This window comes from Anomaloglossus baeobatrachus, chromosome 10, assembly GCF_048569485.1.
Source record: "Anomaloglossus baeobatrachus isolate aAnoBae1 chromosome 10, aAnoBae1.hap1, whole genome shotgun sequence".
NCBI lineage: Eukaryota > Metazoa > Chordata > Amphibia > Anura > Aromobatidae > Anomaloglossus > Anomaloglossus baeobatrachus.
Window position 1 is genome coordinate 167,136,887 of NC_134362.1, and position 13,025 is coordinate 167,149,911.

Sequence of the window (13,025 nt, forward strand, 5' to 3'; positions counted from 1 at the left end):
AACCTGGAACACCAGTGCCAGCAACACCTAGACACGCCAAAATCCTAGTCACCACTCCACACCAGGGGGCACTGCCTAGTCAGACAAGGGGAAGGGCCACCTAGAGGGCGGAGCCTGACCAGGGAACTAGACAGCCTGGTGGGAGGGGACAGCAGTCAGTCTACAGACAGTCTGAGTTGAAGTGAAAGTGGAAAGACGTGCCTAGAGCTGGGTCATGTAACAGCGGCCCGGGGGCACAGGAGAGTGGTCGCCAGTGTGGGTACACCCAAGTACCGCTAGGTCCTGAGCATGCACGGGGCACAGGGCCCTAGGTGAGGCGACAATTTCAAACGGCCTGGCAAATACCTACACAGTGAGGGGACCTTCACGGACCTCACTGACCCACAAATTCGGGGGCACCAGCAGTAAAGCAAGAATCAGGGTTCAGGAGACAGACCAGCTCTACAGGGTCCACACTGCCCATGAACGGAGGAGGAGACTGCTACCGCAAAAGAGACAGTCGGACCCCAAACGCTCCACGCTATGGGACCCAACCACACAGAGTGCCGGGGACAGAGCAAATGAGTCATCAACTGGCACTGGAAATACAGGGACCTGAACCAGCCATCCAAGGGTCCAGAGTGAGTAGAGACTGTTAACTACAACCCACGGTGTGGCCTCCCTTATTACTCCATCATACATCTCCCAGGTTCAGCCCTACCTGCGGAGGGCCTACCACCACAGCTGCCATTAAAACCAGCCATGGGGAATAATAAACTCAGCAGCGGCGGTTCCACAACCTTAACTGCAACCCGCAGGTGGTGTCACACAAATGACTTTAATCTCCCCTGTAAATACTCCCCATTAAAAAGCACCCAGGGCACAGGACTGGGCAACAGCCACCAAAGTGGCATTCCCAAGTTATACACTGCCCGAGACCGAGTACCCCATTCCCTGGGTAACACACAACCCCTTTAAAATGTTGACGTTCCCCACTCACTCCTCTGTAAAATGTTTCAAGCCAACAGTAAAGGAGTTAGATTTTTGTAAACAAGTTTATCCACTTTGATTCCTTGCACCAGATTCCAGATCTGAGCACCTCCCCTGCCCGAATTACAGAAAGTACTCGAAAATGTGCACAAAAGGAGAAATATCAGAAACTTCATTGTCTTTGAAATGACTCCACGTAGTATTTTCTTGCTGATCTCAATCTTCCAATGGGGTAAGTCACTTAATATTTTATAATCGACACGTTGGGCCGATAGAAGGCTTCTGCTAATATTGTCAGCTATCAGAGTCAATGTCGTAGGGACAAGGACAATCTCTGACCATGTTTTCCACTCCAGTCTGGTTAAGTATATAGTGTGATGACAACTTATGCTGAGATCTTTGGGGGCTTTAGCTAACGGGCATCCTTATACGCTCTCTTAGGTATGAACAGTGCTGAGAAGGTCTGTAGCTTCTATGACTAAAGGTCCAGTCACACTAAGCAACTTACCAGCGATCCCAACAACGATAGGGATCGCTGGTAAGTTGCTAGGAGGTTGCTGGTGAGCTGTCACACTGCGACGCTCCAGCGATCCCACCAGCAACCTGACCTGGCAGGGATCGCTGGAGCGTGGCTACACGAGTTGCTGGTGAGCTCACCAGCAACCAGTGACCAGCCCCCAGTCTCCTAGTTACAGCACACATCAGGTTAATTAACCCGATGTGTGCTGCAGCTAAATGTGCACAGAGCAGGGAGCAGCGCACACTGAGCGCTGGCTCCTTGCTCTCCTAGTTACAGCACACATCGGGTTAATTGCCTGATGTGTGCTGCAGCTATCTGTGCACAGAGCAGGAGCCGGCACTGGCAGTGAGAGCGGAGGAGGCTGGTATCAAAGGTAAATATCGGGTAACCAAGGACAGGGCTTCTTGGTTACCCGATGTTTACATTAGTTACCAGCCTCAGCAGAAGCTGGCTCCCTGCTCACTGCACATTAGTTGTTGCTGTCTCGCTGTCACACACAGCGATCTGTGCTTCACAGCAGGACAGCAACAACTAAAAAATGGCCCAGGACATTCAGCAACAACCAACGACCTCACAGCAGGGGCCAGGTTGTTGCTGGATGTCACACACAGCAACATCGCTAACAACGTCACAAAAGTTGTTCGTTACCAGCGATGTTGCTAGCGATGTTGCTTAGTGTGACGGGGCCTTTAGCGCAAAACCTGGCTAATAATCAAGATATTCCCGGATCTTCAGTTCGTCCAGTTAAGAACTGGACAACTCCAACCACGGTGTATATTGACATGTCCTTGTACACGATCGTCAACATGGTAAGACACCACATGTGTAATTTTATATTTGTTTTGGTTCCTTAAAAGCTTTGATTTTTCAAGTTGACCCTTATCTTATTAATAAAATGAAGGGGCTACAATAATCTAGTGATAGCTATGTTGCCTTCATTTTTACAGAGGTTCAGTGGCTCAAACTTATGGTCATCTGTGCCTGGAATCCAGGTCGGACATTTCTTTGGTGCAACCTCGGGCCCAAGAGTAAAGGGAGTCCATTTCTAGCTCCAAAACTTGTGGAAATGTGCATTATGAAGATCTTTTGGACTGCAAATGGACCATATTGTGTCCTTGCACCACGGCCCTCTTCAGTCTGTGTCAGCCAGTGCATGGAATGACAGTACAAGTCTAACTCAATTGCTCTTATGGGGAATTTATCAAAAACTTTATATTCCCCTCCAACATTGTACATGGCTATGTAGTTCTTAAATACAAGATAATTGATACCTGTTTGGCCTAGAAGAGTTTCTCCAGCTTTAAGAATCCCATAGAGTATGCATTTGCTAATAAAGCTGAAAGTGCATTGGAGGAGGACCGACGTATGATAAGTGCATTGGGGAGGACCGACGTATGATAAGTGCATTGGGGAGGACTGAAGTATGATAAGGGCATTGGGAGAGGACCAACGTCTGAATCATACGTTGGTCCTCTCCCAATGCCCTTATCATACTTCAGCCCTCCCCAATGCACTTATCATACATTGGTCCTATCCCAATGCACTTATCATATAAGAAAAAACAAAAAGCCAGCACCAAATGTGCACTGCGGCACTAAACATTCCAAACTGTACTTATTTTAAAAATTTTGAGATTTTTGGCAAAAAATTGCAATTTCTTGAGCTGCTTCGCCACGTCACGGCAAATCTCATTTGAAGCAGTCCTACACTAAAATATTTTTATAAAATGTGCCATACGGCCTCACATATGAATAGTAGAACTGCTCTTAGCAGCACTCACCTGGTCTATTTCAATCCCGTACCCATGACTGAGTCATGGCTGTGGGCGGGACAGGTCCAAGCAAATGCTGCATGAAGTAAATAGCCTGTGGACAAAGCCTGATGACTTAATGTGAACAGTCACCAACCGCCAAAATCCAGACAGATGGAATACATCCCAAATTGGGGTGCATAGCAAGGTGGAGGTCAACCACCGACCAATTCAATGAAGAAAAAACAAAAAGCCAGCACCAAATGTGCACTGCGGCACTAAACATTCCAAACTGTACTTATTTTAAAAATTTTGAGATTTTTGGCAAAAAATTGCAATTTCTTGAGCTGCTTCGCCACGTCACGGCAAATCTCATTTGAAGCAGTCCTACACTAAAATATTTTTATAAAATGTGCCATACGGCCTCACATATGAATAGTAGAACTGCTCTTAGCAGCACTCACCTGGTCTATTTCAATCCCGTACCCATGACTGAGTCATGGCTGTGGGCGGGACAGGTCCAAGCAAATGCTGCATGAAGTAAATAGCCTGTGGACAAAGCCTGATGACTTAATGTGAACAGTCACCAACCGCCAAAATCCAGACAGATGGAATACATCCCAAATTGGGGTGCATAGCAAGGTGGAGGTCAACCACCAACCAATTCAATGAAGAAAAAACAAAAAGCCAGCACCAAATGTGCACTGCGGCACTAAACATTCCAAACTGTACTTATTTTAAAAATTTTGAGATTTTTGGCAAAAAATTGCAATTTCTTGAGCTGCTTCGCCACGTCACGGCAAATCTCATTTGAAGCAGTCCTACACTAAAATATTTTTATAAAATGTGCCATACGGCCTCACATATGAATAGTAGAACTGCTCTTAGCAGCACTCACCTGGTCTATTTCAATCCCGTACCCATGACTGAGTCATGGCTGTGGGCGGGACAGGTCCAAGCAAATGCTGCATGAAGTAAATAGCCTGTGGACAAAGCCTGATGACTTAATGTGAACAGTCACCAACCGCCAAAATCCAGACAGATGGAATACATCCCAAATTGGGGTGCATAGCAAGGTGGAGGTCAACCACCGACCAATTCAATGAAGAAAAAACAAAAAGCCAGCACCAAATGTGCACTGCGGCACTAAACATTCCAAACTGTACTTATTTTAAAAATTTTGAGATTTTTGGCAAAAAATTGCAATTTCTTGAGCTGCTTCGCCACGTCACGGCAAATCTCATTTGAAGCAGTCCTACACTAAAATATTTTTATAAAATGTGCCATACGGCCTCACATATGAATAGTAGAACTGCTCTTAGCAGCACTCACCTGGTCTATTTCAATCCCGTACCCATGACTGAGTCATGGCTGTGGGCGGGACAGGTCCAAGCAAATGCTGCATGAAGTAAATAGCCTGTGGACAAAGCCTGATGACTTAATGTGAACAGTCACCAACCGCCAAAATCCAGACAGATGGAATACATCCCAAATTGGGGTGCATAGCAAGGTGGAGGTCAACCACCGACCAATTCAATGAAGAAAAAACAAAAAGCCAGCACCAAATGTGCACTGCGGCACTAAACATTCCAAACTGTACTTATTTTAAAAATTTTGAGATTTTTGGCAAAAAATTGCAATTTCTTGAGCTGCTTCGCCACGTCACGGCAAATCTCATTTGAAGCAGTCCTACACTAAAATATTTTTATAAAATGTGCCATACGGCCTCACATATGAATAGTAGAACTGCTCTTAGCAGCACTCACCTGGTCTATTTCAATCCCGTACCCATGACTGAATCATGGCTGTGGGCGGGACAGGTCCAAGCAAATGCTGCATGAAGTAAATAGCCTGTGGACAAAGCCTGATGACTTAATGTGAACAGTCACCAACCGCCAAAATCCAGACAGATGGAATACATCCCAAATTGGGGTGCATAGCAAGGTGGAGGTCAACCACCGACCAATTCAATGAAGAAAAAACAAAAAGCCAGCACCAAATGTGCACTGCGGCACTAAACATTCCAAACTGTACTTATTTTAAAAATTTTGAGATTTTTGGCAAAAAATTGCAATTTCTTGAGCTGCTTCGCCACGTCACGGCAAATCTCATTTGAAGCAGTCCTACACTAAAATATTTTTATAAAATGTGCCATACGGCCTCACATATGAATAGTAGAACTGCTCTTAGCAGCACTCACCTGGTCTATTTCAATCCCGTACCCATGACTGAGTCATGGCTGTGGGCGGGACAGGTCCAAGCAAATGCTGCATGAAGTAAATAGCCTGTGGACAAAGCCTGATGACTTAATGTGAACAGTCACCAACCGCCAAAATCCAGACAGATGGAATACATCCCAAATTGGGGTGCATAGCAAGGTGGAGGTCAACCACCGACCAATTCAATGAAGAAAAAACAAAAAGCCAGCACCAAATGTGCACTGCGGCACTAAACATTCCAAACTGTACTTATTTTAAAAATTTTGAGATTTTTGGCAAAAAATTGCAATTTCTTGAGCTGCTTCGCCACGTCACGGCAAATCTCATTTGAAGCAGTCCTACACTAAAATATTTTTATAAAATGTGCCATACGGCCTCACATATGAATAGTAGAACTGCTCTTAGCAGCACTCACCTGGTCTATTTCAATCCCGTACCCATGACTGAGTCATGGCTGTGGGCGGGACAGGTCCAAGCAAATGCTGCATGAAGTAAATAGCCTGTGGACAAAGCCTGATGACTTAATGTGAACAGTCACCAACCGCCAAAATCCAGACAGATGGAATACATCCCAAATTGGGGTGCATAGCAAGGTGGAGGTCAACCACCGACCAATTCAATGAAGAAAAAACAAAAAGCCAGCACCAAATGTGCACTGCGGCACTAAACATTCCAAACTGTACTTATTTTAAAAATTTTGAGATTTTTGGCAAAAAATTGCAATTTCTTGAGCTGCTTCGCCACGTCACGGCAAATCTCATTTGAAGCAGTCCTACACTAAAATATTTTTATAAAATGTGCCATACGGCCTCACATATGAATAGTAGAACTGCTCTTAGCAGCAGTCACCTGGTCTATTTCAATCCCGTACCCATGACTGAGTCATGGCTGTGGGCGGGACAGGTCCAAGCAAATGCTGCATGAAGTAAATAGCCTGTGGACAAAGCCTGATGACTTAATGTGAACAGTCACCAACCGCCAAAATCCAGACAGATGGAATACATCCCAAATTGGGGTGCATAGCAAGGTGGAGGTCAACCACTGACCAATTCAATGAAGAAAAAACAAAAAGCCAGCACCAAATGTGCACTGCGGCACTAAACATTCCAAACTGTACTTATTTTAAAAATTTTGAGATTTTTGGCAAAAAATTGCAATTTCTTGAGCTGCTTCGCCACGTCACGGCAAATCTCATTTGAAGCAGTCCTACACTAAAATATTTTTATAAAATGTGCCATACGGCCTCACATATGAATAGTAGAACTGCTCTTAGCAGCACTCACCTGGTCTATTTCAATCCCGTACCCATGACTGAGTCATGGCTGTGGGCGGGACAGGTCCAAGCAAATGCTGCATGAAGTAAATAGCCTGTGGACAAAGCCTGATGACTTAATGTGAACAGTCACCAACCGCCAAAATCCAGACAGATGGAATACATCCCAAATTGGGGTGCATAGCAAGGTGGAGGTCAACCACCGACCAATTCAATGAAGAAAAAACAAAAAGCCAGCACCAAATGTGCACTGCGGCACTAAACATTCCAAACTGTACTTATTTTAAAAATTTTGAGATTTTTGGCAAAAAATTGCAATTTCTTGAGCTGCTTCGCCACGTCACGGCAAATCTCATTTGAAGCAGTCCTACACTAAAATATTTTTATAAAATGTGCCATACGGCCTCACATATGAATAGTAGAACTGCTCTTAGCAGCACTCACCTGGTCTATTTCAATCCCGTACCCATGACTGAGTCATGGCTGTGGGCGGGACAGGTCCAAGCAAATGCTGCATGAAGTAAATAGCCTGTGGACAAAGCCTGATGACTTAATGTGAACAGTCACCAACCGCCAAAATCCAGACAGATGGAATACATCCCAAATTGGGGTGCATAGCAAGGTGGAGGTCAACCACCGACCAATTCAATGAAGAAAAAACAAAAAGCCAGCACCAAATGTGCACTGCGGCACTAAACATTCCAAACTGTACTTATTTTAAAAATTTTGAGATTTTTGGCAAAAAATTGCAATTTCTTGAGCTGCTTCGCCACGTCACGGCAAATCTCATTTGAAGCAGTCCTACACTAAAATATTTTTATAAAATGTGCCATACGGCCTCACATATGAATAGTAGAACTGCTCTTAGCAGCACTCACCTGGTCTATTTCAATCCCGTACCCATGACTGAGTCATGGCTGTGGGCGGGACAGGTCCAAGCAAATGCTGCATGAAGTAAATAGCCTGTGGACAAAGCCTGATGACTTAATGTGAACAGTCACCAACCGCCAAAATCCAGACAGATGGAATACATCCCAAATTGGGGTGCATAGCAAGGTGGAGGTCAACCACCGACCAATTCAATGAAGAAAAAACAAAAAGCCAGCACCAAATGTGCACTGCGGCACTAAACATTCCAAACTGTACTTATTTTAAAAATTTTGAGATTTTTGGCAAAAAATTGCAATTTCTTGAGCTGCTTCGCCACGTCACGGCAAATCTCATTTGAAGCAGTCCTACACTAAAATATTTTTATAAAATGTGCCATACGGCCTCACATATGAATAGTAGAACTGCTCTTAGCAGCACTCACCTGGTCTATTTCAATCCCGTACCCATGACTGAGTCATGGCTGTGGGCGGGACAGGTCCAAGCAAATGCTGCATGAAGTAAATAGCCTGTGGACAAAGCCTGATGACTTAATGTGAACAGTCACCAACCGCCAAAATCCAGACAGATGGAATACATCCCAAATTGGGGTGCATAGCAAGGTGGAGGTCAACCACCGACCAATTCAATGAAGAAAAAACAAAAAGCCAGCACCAAATGTGCACTGCGGCACTAAACATTCCAAACTGTACTTATTTTAAAAATTTTGAGATTTTTGGCAAAAAATTGCAATTTCTTGAGCTGCTTCGCCACGTCACGGCAAATCTCATTTGAAGCAGTCCTACACTAAAATATTTTTATAAAATGTGCCATACGGCCTCACATATGAATAGTAGAACTGCTCTTAGGAGCACTCACCTGGTCTATTTCAATCCCGTACCCATGACTGAGTCATGGCTGTGGGCGGGACAGGTCCAAGCAAATGCTGCATGAAGTAAATAGCCTGTGGACAAAGCCTGATGACTTAATGTGAACAGTCACCAACCGCCAAAATCCAGACAGATGGAATACATCCCAAATTGGGGTGCATAGCAAGGTGGAGGTCAACCACCGACCAATTCAATGAAGAAAAAACAAAAAGCCAGCACCAAATGTGCACTGCGGCACTAAACATTCCAAACTGTACTTATTTTAAAAATTTTGAGATTTTTGGCAAAAAATTGCCAATAGCATTTCTACTATTCATATATGAGGCCGTATGGCACATTTTATAAAAATATTTTAGTGTAGGACTGCCTCTAATGAGATTTGCCGTGACGTGGCGAGGCAGCTCAAGAAATTGCAATTTTTTGCCAAAAATCTCCAAATTTTTATAATAAGTACAGTTTGGAATGTTTAGTGCTGAAGTGCACATTTGGTGCTGGCTTTTTGTTTTTTCTTCATTGAATTGGTCGGTGGTTGACCTCCACCTTGCTATGCACCCCAATTTGGGATGTATTCCATCTGTCTAGATTTTGGCGGTTGGTGACTGTTCACATTAAGTCATCAGGCTTTGTCCACAGGCTATTTACTTCATGCAGCATTTGCTTGGACCTGTCCCGCCCACAGCCATGACTCAGTCATGGGTACGGGATTGAAATAGACCAGGTGAGTGCTGCTGAGAGCAGTTCTACTATTCATATATGAGGCCGTATGGCACATTTTATAAAAATATTTTAGTGTAGGACTGCCTCTAATGAGATTTGCCGTGACGTGGCGAGGCAGCTCAAGAAATTGCAATTTTTTGCCAAAAATCTCCAAATTTTTATAATAAGTACAGTTTGGAATGTTTAGTGCTGAAGTGCACATTTGGTGCTGGCTTTTTGTTTTTTCTTCATTGAATTGGTCGGTGGTTGACCTCCACCTTGCTATGCACCCCAATTTGGGATGTATTCCATCTGTCTAGATTTTGGCGGTTGGTGACTGTTCACATTAAGTCATCAGGCTTTGTCCACAGGCTATTTACTTCATGCAGCATTTGCTTGGACCTGTCCCGCCCACAGCCATGACTCAGTCATGGGTACGGGATTGAAATAGACCAGGTGAGTGCTGCTGAGAGCAGTTCTACTATTCATATATGAGGCCGTATGGCACATTTTATAAAAATATTTTAGTGTAGGACTGCCTCTAATGAGATTTGCCGTGACGTGGCGAGGCAGCTCAAGAAATTGCAATTTTTTGCCAAAAATCTCCAAATTTTTATAATAAGTACAGTTTGGAATGTTTAGTGCTGAAGTGCACATTTGGTGCTGGCTTTTTGTTTTTTCTTCATTGAATTGGTCGGTGGTTGACCTCCACCTTGCTATGCACCCCAATTTGGGATGTATTCCATCTGTCTAGATTTTGGCGGTTGGTGACTGTTCACATTAAGTCATCAGGCTTTGTCCACAGGCTATTTACTTCATGCAGCATTTGCTTGGACCTGTCCCGCCCACAGCCATGACTCAGTCATGGGTACGGGATTGAAATAGACCAGGTGAGTGCTGCTGAGAGCAGTTCTACTATTCATATATGAGGCCGTATGGCACATTTTATAAAAATATTTTAGTGTAGGACTGCCTCTAATGAGATTTGCCGTGACGTGGCGAGGCAGCTCAAGAAATTGCAATTTTTTGCCAAAAATCTCCAAATTTTTATAATAAGTACAGTTTGGAATGTTTAGTGCTGAAGTGCACATTTGGTGCTGGCTTTTTGTTTTTTCTTCATTGAATTGGTCGGTGGTTGACCTCCACCTTGCTATGCACCCCAATTTGGGATGTATTCCATCTGTCTAGATTTTGGCGGTTGGTGACTGTTCACATTAAGTCATCAGGCTTTGTCCACAGGCTATTTACTTCATGCAGCATTTGCTTGGACCTGTCCCGCCCACAGCCATGACTCAGTCATGGGTACGGGATTGAAATAGACCAGGTGAGTGCTGCTGAGAGCAGTTCTACTATTCATATATGAGGCCGTATGGCACATTTTATAAAAATATTTTAGTGTAGGACTGCCTCTAATGAGATTTGCCGTGACGTGGCGAGGCAGCTCAAGAAATTGCAATTTTTTGCCAAAAATCTCCAAATTTTTATAATAAGTACAGTTTGGAATGTTTAGTGCTGAAGTGCACATTTGGTGCTGGCTTTTTGTTTTTTCTTCATTGAATTGGTCGGTGGTTGACCTCCACCTTGCTATGCACCCCAATTTGGGATGTATTCCATCTGTCTAGATTTTGGCGGTTGGTGACTGTTCACATTAAGTCATCAGGCTTTGTCCACAGGCTATTTACTTCATGCAGCATTTGCTTGGACCTGTCCCGCCCACAGCCATGACTCAGTCATGGGTACGGGATTGAAATAGACCAGGTGAGTGCTGCTGAGAGCAGTTCTACTATTCATATATGAGGCCGTATGGCACATTTTATAAAAATATTTTAGTGTAGGACTGCCTCTAATGAGATTTGCCGTGACGTGGCGAGGCAGCTCAAGAAATTGCAATTTTTTGCCAAAAATCTCCAAATTTTTATAATAAGTACAGTTTGGAATGTTTAGTGCTGAAGTGCACATTTGGTGCTGGCTTTTTGTTTTTTCTTCATTGAATTGGTCGGTGGTTGACCTCCACCTTGCTATGCACCCCAATTTGGGATGTATTCCATCTGTCTAGATTTTGGCGGTTGGTGACTGTTCACATTAAGTCATCAGGCTTTGTCCACAGGCTATTTACTTCATGCAGCATTTGCTTGGACCTGTCCCGCCCACAGCCATGACTCAGTCATGGGTACGGGATTGAAATAGACCAGGTGAGTGCTGCTGAGAGCAGTTCTACTATTCATATATGAGGCCGTATGGCACATTTTATAAAAATATTTTAGTGTAGGACTGCCTCTAATGAGATTTGCCGTGACGTGGCGAGGCAGCTCAAGAAATTGCAATTTTTTGCCAAAAATCTCCAAATTTTTATAATAAGTACAGTTTGGAATGTTTAGTGCTGAAGTGCACATTTGGTGCTGGCTTTTTGTTTTTTCTTCATTGAATTGGTCGGTGGTTGACCTCCACCTTGCTATGCACCCCAATTTGGGATGTATTCCATCTGTCTAGATTTTGGCGGTTGGTGACTGTTCACATTAAGTCATCAGGCTTTGTCCACAGGCTATTTACTTCATGCAGCATTTGCTTGGACCTGTCCCGCCCACAGCCATGACTCAGTCATGGGTACGGGATTGAAATAGACCAGGTGAGTGCTGCTGAGAGCAGTTCTACTATTCATATATGAGGCCGTATGGCACATTTTATAAAAATATTTTAGTGTAGGACTGCCTCTAATGAGATTTGCCGTGACGTGGCGAGGCAGCTCAAGAAATTGCAATTTTTTGCCAAAAATCTCCAAATTTTTATAATAAGTACAGTTTGGAATGTTTAGTGCTGAAGTGCACATTTGGTGCTGGCTTTTTGTTTTTTCTTCATTGAATTGGTCGGTGGTTGACCTCCACCTTGCTATGCACCCCAATTTGGGATGTATTCCATCTGTCTAGATTTTGGCGGTTGGTGACTGTTCACATTAAGTCATCAGGCTTTGTCCACAGGCTATTTACTTCATGCAGCATTTGCTTGGACCTGTCCCGCCCACAGCCATGACTCAGTCATGGGTACGGGATTGAAATAGACCAGGTGAGTGCTGCTGAGAGCAGTTCTACTATTCATATATGAGGCCGTATGGCACATTTTATAAAAATATTTTAGTGTAGGACTGCCTCTAATGAGATTTGCCGTGACGTGGCGAGGCAGCTCAAGAAATTGCAATTTTTTGCCAAAAATCTCCAAATTTTTATAATAAGTACAGTTTGGAATGTTTAGTGCTGAAGTGCACATTTGGTGCTGGCTTTTTGTTTTTTCTTCATTGAATTGGTCGGTGGTTGACCTCCACCTTGCTATGCACCCCAATTTGGGATGTATTCCATCTGTCTAGATTTTGGCGGTTGGTGACTGTTCACATTAAGTCATCAGGCTTTGTCCACAGGCTATTTACTTCATGCAGCATTTGCTTGGACCTGTCCCGCCCACAGCCATGACTCAGTCATGGGTACGGGATTGAAATAGACCAGGTGAGTGCTGCTGAGAGCAGTTCTACTATTCATATATGAGGCCGTATGGCACATTTTATAAAAATATTTTAGTGTAGGACTGCCTCTAATGAGATTTGCCGTGACGTGGCGAGGCAGCTCAAGAAATTGCAATTTTTTGCCAAAAATCTCCAAATTTTTATAATAAGTACAGTTTGGAATGTTTAGTGCTGAAGTGCACATTTGGTGCTGGCTTTTTGTTTTTTCTTCATTGAATTGGTCGGTGGTTGACCTCCACCTTGCTATGCACCCCAATTTGGGATGTATTCCATCTGTCTAGATTTTGGCGGTTGGTGACTGTTCACATTAAGTCATCAGGCTTTGTCCAC

The 13,025-nt window shown here is 43.9% G+C and overlaps 1 pseudogene; it reads left to right on the forward strand.

The window, feature by feature from the left end:
- The first annotated feature begins 1,155 nt into the window (after nucleotides 1–1,155).
- The window catches only part of LOC142254638 (5-hydroxytryptamine receptor 3A-like), an 86,700-nt pseudogene continuing 74,830 nt past the window's right edge, over nucleotides 1,156–13,025 (forward strand).